Raw genomic sequence first — 12,622 nt, 5'->3', positions numbered from 1 at the left:
TACCAAAATTGGTGATATAGTGGACTGTGAAGAAGCCTATCCAAGATCGCAAAGCTGGGCCAGTGGGCTGAGGAGAGGCAGGTGAAGTTTAATTTAGATAAATGCAAGATGTTGCATTTTGGTAAACCACGGTCAGGACCTATACAGTTAATGATAGAGCACTGGGTCGTGTTTCTGAGTAGAGAGCGGTAGGGGTTCAGGTACATAGTTGTTTGAAATTTGTGTCACAGGTAGACAGGGTGGTTAAGAAGATGTTTAAGAAGGACCATTGATTTTAGGAGTTTGGATGATATGTTGAGGTTGTACGGGACATTAGAGAGGCCACTTTTGGAGTACTATGTACAGTTCTGGTCACTCTGCTATAGGAAGGATAGTATCAAATCGGAAATGGTAAATCTTTTCTGAACCAGGATGTTGCCAGGTCTGGATGGTTTGAGATTTAAGGGTTAGCTGGATAGGCTGGAACTTTTTTAAATGGAGCACAGAAAATTGAGGGGTGACTTCATAGATGTTTATGAAATCATGAGCACAGATAAGATGAATAGCAAAGGTCTTTTCCCTGGTGTAGGGGAGGTCAAAACTAAGGGACATATCTTTAGGGTGAGAAGAGAAACAATTAAAAGGCATCTGAAGGGAATTCTTTTCACACACAGTGTTGTTCGTGGAGCGAACTGCCAGAGGAAGCAAGTACAGTTACAACATTTATAAGACATTGGGATAAGTAAATGTGGGGAAACGTTTAGAGGGAACAAAAACAGAAATGCTGGAAAAGCTAAGCAGGTATAGCCGCATCTGTCAGAGAGAAACCAGAGTTAATGTTTTGGGTCTGGTGACCCCTTCTCAGAACTTGTTTAGAGGTATATGGGCCAAACACAGGCAAATGGGACAAGTTTGGTTTTGGAAACCAGGTAAGCATGGACTAGTTGGACTGAAGGGTCTGTTTCTGTGCTGTATGACTCTATGCCACACATGCTGTCCCTTCTCTACACGTTGTTCTAGATTCAGCGCCTGTACCTGTGCATACTCTTCGTCTGCTCAGGTTTTCCCACAGTCCTTAAAATGGTGACTCGGCTGTGTGCCAAACCCAATTCTTCAGTCAGACACAGCAAATAATGGAGGTCACAACAACAAATGATCTTTAATGCTTAGAAAGAATCACCTTTTCCCAGTTGTGGAAAACAGCAAGCCCATTGGTTAGTTCGGAGTTTCTCTATCTCCAGGTTTGTTTGTAGAAGCTGTTTTGCTCAGAGTTACAATGATACAGCCTCATCGACTTAGTCAGTGATCAGGCTCTGCGCCCATTCACTCCAGCTTACCTGGATGGCCACATTCTTTTATGTTATTTTTTTGTTTCTTCATTTCTATTTTGCATCAAAGTTCACATTTTCTTCGGATGCAGTGGAGAAAGGCAGTTGCAAGGCCCTGTCAATCTCATCACTACATAGTTTATACACACTTTGATCCTATTCTTCCATTTCAGTCTTCCAATATTTCCTGTGAGTCCTGATCCTTGGGCTTAGCCATGCCAAACAGTGATCAGGAGAACAACAATAGTAATAATTGTCATGCTTAAAAATTAGAGTACTTTTTAAACAATGCAATGTACCAAGCAGTTTCATGGGGACACATAGACATATTAGGTCAAATATCCAAAAGCATGTTCAAAGGGGTCAGTTATGAGGAATGCCAGAAAAGAGGGAAGTGAAATAAAAAGTTGGAGGGGGAAGAAATTCTTAAGTTTAAGACCAAAACTGCAGAAAGAACAACAACCAATGATGGAGTGAATAAAATCGTAGATAAGAAATCTTCAGTAATGGTGTAACATGTACATATGCCCAAGAGCTTTGGGGCATAAATCATTCCTGTGTGGCAGTTTCTGTGGATGTCATGAGATTTAAAATGTTAATTGTGTCGCTCCGTCCACAGATGTTGCCAGACCTGCTGAGAATCTCCAGTATTTCTGTTCTTAATAAATATCTTGAAAAGATGCGTGTTTACTGATATCATAAAAATTGATTGGCCTCAACCAATCAAGACTGTACCTACACATAATCTAAAAACACCATGTCTCTAACACAGTCCAAATCCCTCTATTCCCTGTTTTGTCACGTATCTGTCGTAACATCTCTTAAACATTTCTATTGTATCTGCTTCTACCACCACCTCTGGCAGTTCCTTCTACGTATTTACCACTCTGTGTAACATCACATCTCTTTTAAACATATCTCCTTTTACCTTAAACTTATGTCCCCAGATAATTGACATTTCTACCCTGGAGAAAAGACTCTTAACTATCCATTCTACCCATTAATTTTGTAAATTTCTATCAGGTCACCATTCAGCAGAGATTTTTTTAAAATCAAAAATATTGGAAAACTGAAAGAACAAAACTAGGGACATTCAAATAATTAGAAAGTGACAAATTAATAGTGACTCTGAAAAGGTCCTGTAAAACACCAGGAATGGTGACTTCTTCAAAATGGATACTAGTCCTGACCCACATTACACAGCCCCCTTTCCTAATCAATCAATCAATCAATCTATTTTATGCCTAGTTATTGAAAAGTGCAAGTTAATATTTTGTCAACACTCTTGCTGAATTGTAATTCCTTTCCCACACCCTTCTCTCACTTAAAGAGGTAATGGGAACTGCAGATGATGGAGAATCCAAGATAACAAAGTGTGGAGCTGGATGAACTTAGCAGGCCAAGCAGCATCTTAGGAGCACAAAAGCTGATGTTTCAGGACTGAAACCTTCATCAGAAAAGGGGGCTGGGGAGAGGATTCTGGAATAAATAGGGAGAGAGGGGGAGGTGGACTGAAGATGGATAGAGAAGAAGATAGGTGGAGAGGAGAGTATGGGTGGGGAGGTGGGGAGGGGTTAGGTCAGTCCATGCTGAGCTGGTATCCCAAACTTAACTAACATTTGTCTGCATTTGATCCATGGTTTGATCCTCCAAACCTTTCCTATTCTTGTACCTGTCTATATGTCTTTTATGTGTTGTAATTGTATCAACCTTTACCACTTCCTCTGTCAGCTTATTCCTTGTGTGTAAGTAAGTCAGGTCCCTTTCAAATCTTTCCTCTTTCACCTTAAACCTATGCCCACTAGTTTTTGATCCCCCGCTATCCTTGGAAAAAGACCTTGGGTTTTTATCTTATGTATGCCCCTCATGATTTTATTAACCTCTAAAAGATCACCCCTCTGCCTCTGACATTCCAGGGAAAACCATTCCAACCTATTCAGCCTCCCCTTATAACTTATCCCTCCAGTCCCAGCAACATTCTTGTAAATGTATTTCTGCACCCTTTCTAGTTTAACAACATCCTTCCGATAGCAGGCAATCAGAATTGTACATGGAATTCCAAAAATGGCCTCACTGATGTCCTGTGCAGTCACAATATGACGTCCCAACTCCTGTACTCAATGCTCTGACCAATGAAGGCAAGCATGCCAACCACCTTCTTCACACTCTGCGTGCCTGAAACACCTTCAAGGAACTATGAAGTGTGAACATGCTAGTATCTCAAAAGGTAAGATGAAATAATAAATGCCTTTCAAGGTGCAGACCAGGTGTATGGTCTCTCCCAAGTGTAATTGCACTGATGTTCAGAGAGTTCAGATGATTTTCTGAACCCATTCTAATGGTGAGAGCATTTGAAAGGCCTCTCGTGTGTGTGTGAGTGCATTAATGGGATATCAGACCCTCATAACACTTCCCATTTAGAAGTCAGTGTGACAGCTCCAGATGACTCCCTGAATCCTCTTTCAGACTTGGAGCAGTGAATGGCCTCTCAGCAGTGTGAGTGAGAGGCAGGAAATGGAATTAAGGCCACAATCCTATTAGCAATGATCATATGACTGATGGAGAAGGTTTGATATGATGATTCCTGGTCTTATGTACAGATGTTCAGCCAGTGAAAGGACTTGTACTAAAGAAAGATTTACCAGACTGATCCCTGGAAAGCCAGGACTGATGAATGAAGAGAGACTAAATTGTTTTGGACTATATTCACTGAAGTTTAGAAAAATTAGGAAGGATGTCATAGAAATCTATAAAATTCTAACAGGATTAGGCTGAGTAAATATAGTGAAGGATGTTGCCAAAGGGCAGGGAGCCCAAAACCAGGCTCATGGTTTAAGGATTCGAAGTGGACCATTTAGAATTGAAATGAGGAGACATTTCTTCACCCAGAGAGTGGTGAACATGTAGAATCCTCTACCATAGAAAATGATTGAGGTCAGAACAGTGTAGGTCTAGGCCCGAAACGTCAGCTTTTGTGCACCTAAGATGCTGCTTGGCCTGCTGTGTCCATCCAGCTTCACGCTTTATTATCTATGTTTTGAAGAAAGGTTTTTTAATTCACTTGTGAGACATAGACATTGCTTGCTGGGCCAGACTTTGAGTAGATGGTGGTGGTGCAACAGGGGATGTGCAACACCTGCAATCCCATCAAGCTATGAGCACACCTCGGCAGTAAATAGAAATAAAAGTTATTTCTTCGAAACATACGGTTAGAAATAGTTATTAAATCGAAAGGTACGGTGAGAAGTGGTAACAGGGTACTGAGTTGGATCAGGCACGATTATATTGAATGGCCGTGCAGGTTCAAAGGGCCAAACAGTCTACTCCAGCTCCGATTTTCTTTATTCTGAAGATATAGAGAGGCCAAGGATTCTGCTCCAGGGTGCAGCACATTGCCACTTTATTCAGGTTCCGGCCCCTTCCAGCGCTGCCAACTGAGGAGGGACGTCGGTTTCCGTCATGAGCAGTGACGTCACATGCGCAGCGGCTCCGGGCGCGATGCAAGATGGCGGTGACAAAGCTGGAGTTGTCTTCGGTGAAAAGGCTGAGAGCTGAAAACGCGGCAGCCGCAGGTTTGTGTTCCGTTTCCATGCCTTCCGGAGGTAATTCAGAAATGTGTCGTGTTGCCTCCATCACCCCCTTCCCCCCTTCCGCGATTTCACTCCTTATCTGGCTGTATCTGCGACAAAGACCACAATCTCACAGTGTCCCCCGCACCGTAACCTTCATTTAAACAGCCAGACAGTGGGTGAAGGAGGAGTCGGACTGGTCACTGACCAAAGCGGGGATTGACCTATGGCCGATGTATTAAATGAATACTTTGCATCCGTCTTCGCAAAAGAGGAGGATTCTGCCTAGGTCATGGTGACAGACTCGAAAGGATCAAAATGATTAAGGACTACATCTTGGACAGATTGTTGGTACTTAAAGTTGACATATGATACTTGCAAGGATTTTGAAGGAGGTGAGGGTAGAAAGTGCAGGAGGCACTGGCCTTAATACTTCAGCCTTCCCTGGTCTCTGGGGATGTACCAGAAGACAGGAGCATTGCCAACATCCTTTTAAAAAAAATGATATGGATAATCATGTCCCAAGGATAATCCCAGGAATTATAGTTTTACTTCGGAGGTGGAGAAGCATCTTGAAACAGTTATTTGAGGTGGAATTAATAGTCATGTGGAAAAAGGTGGGTTAATTAGGAAGAGCCAGCGTAGATTTCCAAAGGGGAAATCATGTTTAATTAATTTTCTGGAGTTTAGTTTTGAAGCATTCAACAAAAAACCTTGATAATAGTACTATTAATGTGGTGCTCACCAGTTTTTAGAGTTTTTTTGATACTGTCGATGATGCTAGAATGGTTCCAGGGATGAGGAACATCAGTTTTGAGGCTGGATTAAGAAATTGGGATTGCTGCCCTTGGAGATACTGTGCCACACAGCAGACCTATGAGGAGCGTCATAGATCATAGAATAAAGGGGACAACAGCTGTGTGGAAACAATTGGCTAAGCAATAAGAACAGAAGAAATAGTCAACTGATTTTTTTTAGGCTGGAGGAAGGCTTGTGGTGGTGATATCCTGGCATTGGTATTGGGACCTTTGCTTTTCCTGATTTTATATGTATATAAATTTTTATATATAAATGATTTAGACCTTGGGATGCAGGGGACAGTTGTAATGTTTGCAGATGACATAAAACTTGGAAAAATTATAAACTGACCAGTATGTAGAACTCCAGAAGGCCACTAACAAATTTGGGGAGCAAGCAGATGAGTTTCAATGCAGAGAAATGTGAGGGGTACATTTCTTTTTAGAAAGTACATTGAAAGAAAGTATAAGATAGGAAATACGATTCTTATGGAGGTACTGATTCAGAGGGACCTACATAAATATGTGAATTGAGCATTGAAAGGCAGGTAGAGAGGGCAGCAAATAAAGCTTTTCCTAGTGCTTCATTAGTAGAAGGACGGTGCACATGCAAGGAGTTGATGTTGAACTTCTCTCAGACACTTACTGGATTTTGGCTGGAGTATTGGGCACAGTTCTGGCCCCACTTTGTTAGCAGAGATGCATTGGAGAGAACGCAGAACGGGTTTGGAGAGCAGAGGCTCAGAGGAAATTTGATAGGAGTTTTCAAAATCATGAGCAGGCTGAATAGTGACAATCAGGGAACTGCAGATGCTGGAGAATCCAAGATAACAAATTGTGAAATTCATCCAGCTTCACACTTTGTTATCTTGAATAGTGACAATGTTTACCCACTCTTAAAAGGACAAATAACACTAATAGCATAGATTTCAAGTGAACTCTAAAAGAAGCAAGGATGAAGTGAGTCAAAACTTTTTCACTCAGCAAGTAGTTAAGGTATGGAATGCACTGTGTGGAACTATTGGAGGTAGAGTCAGTTAAGACATTAAAGAGAGCATTGAATCATTATTTAGATAATGGTAATATGCATGGGGCGAAATTAGGAAATTGGTATGAAATAATCGTGCTTACTTAACAAGCTGGTGAAGGTTTATTGTGCCAAATGGCCACCTCCTACATTATAATACTATGTCATTCTGTGAAGGAGCATCTTTCCTCATCGTCATCACACATTGTTTATGGTCCAAATATTAACCACCATGGCACCTGCGGCCTGATAGCCTGTGATATTGATACGAGACATTCACCAGATGGGCCTACTTGGAATTTTTGCTGTAAAGTGGAGCTTCCGTAAGCTGGGAGGAGTGTAATAAATAAAATTAGGATCAAAATTATTGGTTAAAGCAAGTGCAACAAAGAAACTGCCCAAAATGCCCTGCTGCTTTTACAATGCTCAGCACTTGGGCAAATGAGCATTTTCGATAGTCCAGCTTCTGAGGTGCACAGAAAAGAGACTTTTTAAAATATCTTAATGAGTAGATATTTTAAAGCAGATGCAAAGTGTTTGCACATCACCATTCTCACTCTGGAAAGAAGCTGAAGTGTGAGAGAAAATTTGTCCTAACATCCCATCTGCTGCGACAGCCGTGGGTAAATGTTGTTTATTTGCTCAAAGTGTGGGAAAGGTTCACTAAGTCAATCAACCTACTGAAAGAGCAGTAATGTCACGAGTGAAGTTGTCATTGTAATAAAATAACTTGACACGACATGTCGACAGTTTGTCTCTGATAAGAATACCTTTGTAAACTGGGCCAGAGTTTGATATTCTGGATGAATGAGAAATAAGTCAAATAAATCCACTATGTTTTAAACTCATCACTGCAGAACTTTTTAAATTCTGAAAGAACTGCAGATACTGTAAATCAGAAACAAAAACAGAAGTTGCTGGAAAAACTCAGCAGGTCTGATATCTCCAAGGGGAGATAGATAGTATCCTTTGCAAGCCGGATCGAGAGCCCCGCATGGTTTGTTGCCTGCTGGTGCCAGGGTGCAGGACATCTCTGACCGGCTTGAAAGGATATTGGAGCGGGAGGGGGAGGATACAGTTGTTGTGGTCCACGTTGGGACTAACAACATAGGCAAGGCTAGGATGGAGGACCTGTTTGGGAATTATCAAGCACTAGGAACGAAATTAAGGAACAGGTCCTTGAGGGTCATAATCTCCGGATTACTGCCTGAGCCATGTGCAAATTGGCTTAGGGATAAGAAAATTAGGGAAGTAAGCATGTGGCTAAGGGAGTGGTGTGGGAAAGAGGGGTTCCATTTCATGGGGCATTGGCATCAGTTTTGGAACCTGGGGAACCTGTACCGATGGGACGATCTCCACCTGAACCGATCTGGAAACAGCGTTCTAGTGAAAAAGATAAATAGGGTGGTCATTAGGACTTTAAATGAGTGAGTCAGGAGGGAAGGGAAAGATAAAACAACAGGGGGTATGTTGCTAAATATAAAGGTAAGCAGCAGGTTAGCATGTGTGCAGGAGGGTTTAAGTTCAGGGCAGACTGTGAAAGAAGCAAAAAGGAAGGATAACTCAAGATATTATTACAGATGTTGGAATTCATGAGGGTAAGGAAGCTAGCATAAAGGCACTTTACCTGAATGTTCGTAGCATTTGTAATAAGGTTGATGAGTTAACGGCACAAATCATGACGAATGAATATGATTTGGTAGCCGTTACAAAGACATGGTTACAGGATGGTCACGACTGGGAGTTAAATATCCAGGGGTATCAGACTATTTGGAAGGACAGACAGGAAGGTAAGGGAGGTGGTGTAGCTCTGATATTCAAGGACGACATCAGGGCGGTGCTGAGAGGTGATATAGGTTCGATGGTGAATAAGGTTAAGTCCATTTGGGTGGAAATTAGAAATTCTAAGAGGAAAAAGTCACTGATAGTCGTAGTCTATAGGCCACCAAATAATAACATCACATTGGGGCAGGAAATAAACAAAGAAATAACTAATGCCTGTAAAAATGGTATGGCAGTATTCATGGTGGATTTTAATCTAGGTGTAGATTGGTTGAACCAGCTTGGTCAGGGTAGCCTTGAGGATGAGTTTGTTGAGTGTTTCTGTGACAGTTTTCTTGAACAGTATGTAATGGAACCAACGCGGAAGCAAGCTATCCTAGTTCTGGTCCTATGTAATGAGACAGGAATAATTAATTACGTCATAGTTAGAGATTCTCGTGGATGGAGTGATCACAGTATGGTTGAATTTAGAATACAGATGGAGAGTGTGAAGATAAAATCCAGTGCCAGGGTCCTGTGCTTGAACAAGGGGGACTACTATAGAATGAGGGAGGACTTGGCTAAAGTTGACTGGAAACAAAGACTTGATGGTGGGACAGTTGACGAGCAGTGGAGGACTTTCAAAGCAATTTTTCAAAGTGCTTAGCAAAAGTATATTCTAGTGAAAATGAAGGACTGTAAGAAAAGGGGTAATCTGCCATGGGTGTCTAAGGAAATAAGGGAGGCTATCAAATTGAAAGAGAAGGCTTACAAAGTGGGCAAAACATCATGAAACTAGAAGATTGGGAAAACTTTAAAGGTCAACAGAAAACCACAAAAAGAGTTATAAAGAAAAGTAAGCTCGAACATGAGAAAAAAACTATCACAGAATATAAAGACAGATAGCAAAACTTTCTATAAATATATGAAATGAGAAAGAGTGGCTAAAGTAAACGTTGGCCCTTTAGAGGATGAGAAGGGGAATTTAGTTATGAGATACGATGAAATGGCTGAGGCATTGAATAGGTATTTTGTATCGGTCTTCACAATGGAGGACCCTAATAACATGCCAGTAATTGACAAAGAGACAAAGGTAGGTGAGGACCTGGAAGCAATCATTATTACGGAAAAGGTAGTGTTGGGCAAGCTAATAGAGCTAAGGATTGATAAGTCACCTGGCCCTGATGGAATGCATCCCAGGATACTAAAAGAGATGGTGGGAGAAATAGCAGGTCCACTGGCAGTAATTTTCTAAAATTTGTTGGACTCTGGGGCAGATTGGAAAACAGTAAATGAGACACCACTGTTAAAAATGGAGGTAGGCAAAGGATGGGGAATTATAGATTGGTGAGCTTAACCTCTGTAGGGGGGAAGATGCTTGAGTCTATTATCAAGGAAGAAATAGCAAGGCATCTCGACAGATTCTGTCCCATTGGGCAGACGCAGCATGGGTTCGTGAAGGGTAGGTCTTGCTTGACAAATCTTTTGGAATTCTCCGAATTACGAGTAAGGTGGACAATGGGGACCCAGTGGATGTGGTGTACCTAGATTTCCAAAAGGCCCTCGACAAGGTGCCGCACAAGAGGCTGCTGCATAAGGTAAGGATGCTTGGTGTTAGGGGTAAAGTATTAGCATGGACAGAGGATTGGTTGACTAACAGGAAGTAAAGAGTGGGGGTAAATGAGTGCTGTTCTGGCTGGCAATCAGTGATTAGTGGTGTGCCTCTGTGATCGGTGTTGGAAATGCAATTATTTACAATTTGTGTAGAAGATTTGGAGTTGGGGACCACGTGTAGGGTGTTAAAGTTTGCAGATGACACTAAGGTGAGTGGCAGAGCAAAGTGTGCAGAGGACTGAAATTTTGCAGAGGAACATAGATACATTGAGTGAGTAAGCAAAGGTCTGGCAGATAGAATACAATGTAAATAAATGTGAAGTCATACATTTTGGTAGGAGTAATAGTAAAAAGGATTATTATTTGAATGGTAAAAGGTTGCAGCATGCTGCTAAGCAGAGGGACCTGGGTGTCCTTGTGCATGAATCTCAGAAGGTTGGTCTGCAGGTACAACAAGTAATTAGGAAGGTAAATGGAATTTTATGCTTCACTGCTAAAGGGATTGAGTTTAAAAGCAGAGAGGTTATGTTGTAGCTGTACGAGGTGCTGGTGAGGCCACACCTGAAGTACTGTGTGCAGTTTTGGTCTTTTTACTTGAGAAAGGATGTACTAGAACTGGAGTGGGTGCAGAGGAGGTTCACTAGGTTGATTCCGGAGTTGAGGGGGTTGGCTTATGAGAAGACACTGAGTAGACTGGGATTATATTCATTGGAATTCAGAAGATTGAGGGGGGATCTTATAGAAACATATAAAATTATGAAGGAAATAGATAAGATAGAAGTAGAGAGGATGTTTCCACTAGCAGGTGAAGCTGGGACAAGAGGGCATAGCCTCAAGATTAGAGGGAGCAAATTTAAGAGAAGGAATTTCTCCACCCAGAGGGTTGTTAATCTGTGGAATTCCTTGCCCAGATAAGTTGTTGACGCTACTTCAGTAAATGTTTTTAAAGCTAAGGTAGATACTTTTTTGAACAATAAAGGAATTAAGGTATATGGTGAGACACAGGTAAGTGGATCTGAGTCCACGAAAAGATCAGCCATGATCTTACTGAATGGCGGAGCAAGCTCGAAGGGCCAGACAGCCTACTCCTGCTCTTAGTTCTTATGTTCTCAGCAGGTCTAGTGGCATCTGTGAAGAGAAATCAGAATTAACTTTCAGGTCCAGTGAGTCTTTCTGAGAATTCCTGTGAAAGGGTCACCAGAGCTGAAATGTTAACTCTAATTTCTCTTCACTGATCTTTTATCTTTCCCATCGAAGTGATTCACAGTACCTGGACAAAGCTCAAAATGACTATCTATGGGGAAAGAAGGAATGGAACTTCAGCCTTAACACAACCCTGAGGCACAATGACCATCCACACATTGTCCTTTTAGATAAAGATGAAAACAGTGTTTATTCCCCATCCATATGACTATGAAATGCAGAACATTCAGTCTATCATGTCTGCTGTGTCATTCATATAATTAAGACTAATCTGCTAAACCTCAACTCCACTTTGTTGCTTTTCCACCACAACTCTTGTTTCCCTGACTGATTAAAGATCTGTCTGTATGAGCCTTGAAGATACTTAATGACCAGACCTTGCAAGCCCTCGATGACAAAGAATTTCACAAATTCAATGCCCTCTGAGGGAGAAAATTCTTCAACTGTGACTGAAATATGCAACACTTTATTCTGAGATTGTGCCTGCTGGTCCCACAAAGGGAAGCAAACTCTCTACCTCTAACCTGTCGGGTCCTTGAAGAATCTTGTCTGTTTTAACAAGTTTGTCTCACATTCTTCTAATTTCGAATGAGGACAGGCCCAATCTTCTCAACCTCTCCTCCTTGCCCATTATCAGCATTATGGCACTCCCCTGGACTGCATCCAATGCCAGTCTATCTTTCTTCAGGACTCCAAAGTGTTTGCAGTATTCAAGCTTTTTTCACACTAGTGCTGGTATAGTTTTCGCAAAATCTCCCAACTTTTATGCACCATTCTGTTTGCCTTCTCTAGCTTTTTGTGATCTATGGACAGGGATTCCAAATACCTCTTCTGTAACTTCCAGCAGTATTTCTCAATTTAAATAATATTCAGCTCTAGTATTCTTCCTGCCAAAGTGCATAACCTCGAATTTTCCCACTTTACATTCCATTTGCCAAGTTTTTGACCACTGACTTAACCTGTCTGCATTCTACTGCACACTCTTTGAGTGATTCTCACCACTTACCTTCCCACCTACTTTTGTGTCATCTATAAACTTCACTTTCCTTATGCAAGTCATTAACATATATTGTAAATAATTGTGGCCCCAGCTCTGTGGCACTCATCTAGTTACACGTCGCCCGAAAATGACCCCCTTTTCTCAACCCTGTGTCTTCTATTAGTTAGTTAGTGCTAATGTGCTACGTCCAGCACGATAGGCTCTTATCGTATTAAGTAGACTAACATGTGACACCTTATCAAACGTCTTCTGGAAATCCAAATGTATTATATCCACTGCCTTATCGTTTCCTAACTTGCTTGTTTCCACCTCAACGTATTCTAACTTTTCAGGCATGATTTCTC

At 41.5% G+C, this 12,622-nt stretch overlaps 1 protein-coding gene across 1 annotated transcript in view; it reads left to right on the top strand.

Annotated features, from left to right (window-relative positions):
* Window positions 1-4,772: 4,772 nt before the first annotated feature.
* The window catches only part of LOC125449196 (gastrula zinc finger protein XlCGF57.1-like), a 32,657-nt gene continuing 24,807 nt past the window's right edge, over window positions 4,773-12,622 (top strand). The window contains exon 1 of the mRNA XM_059641635.1: window positions 4,773-4,879. The gene's annotated coding sequence lies outside the window, so the exon portion shown is untranslated. The remainder of the gene's footprint in view (window positions 4,880-12,622) is intronic.

Source organism: Stegostoma tigrinum, chromosome 42 (genome assembly GCF_030684315.1).
Source record: "Stegostoma tigrinum isolate sSteTig4 chromosome 42, sSteTig4.hap1, whole genome shotgun sequence".
Classification (NCBI taxonomy): Eukaryota; Metazoa; Chordata; class Chondrichthyes; order Orectolobiformes; family Stegostomatidae; genus Stegostoma; species Stegostoma tigrinum.
This window is presented reverse-complemented; position numbering and strand designations above follow the sequence as displayed.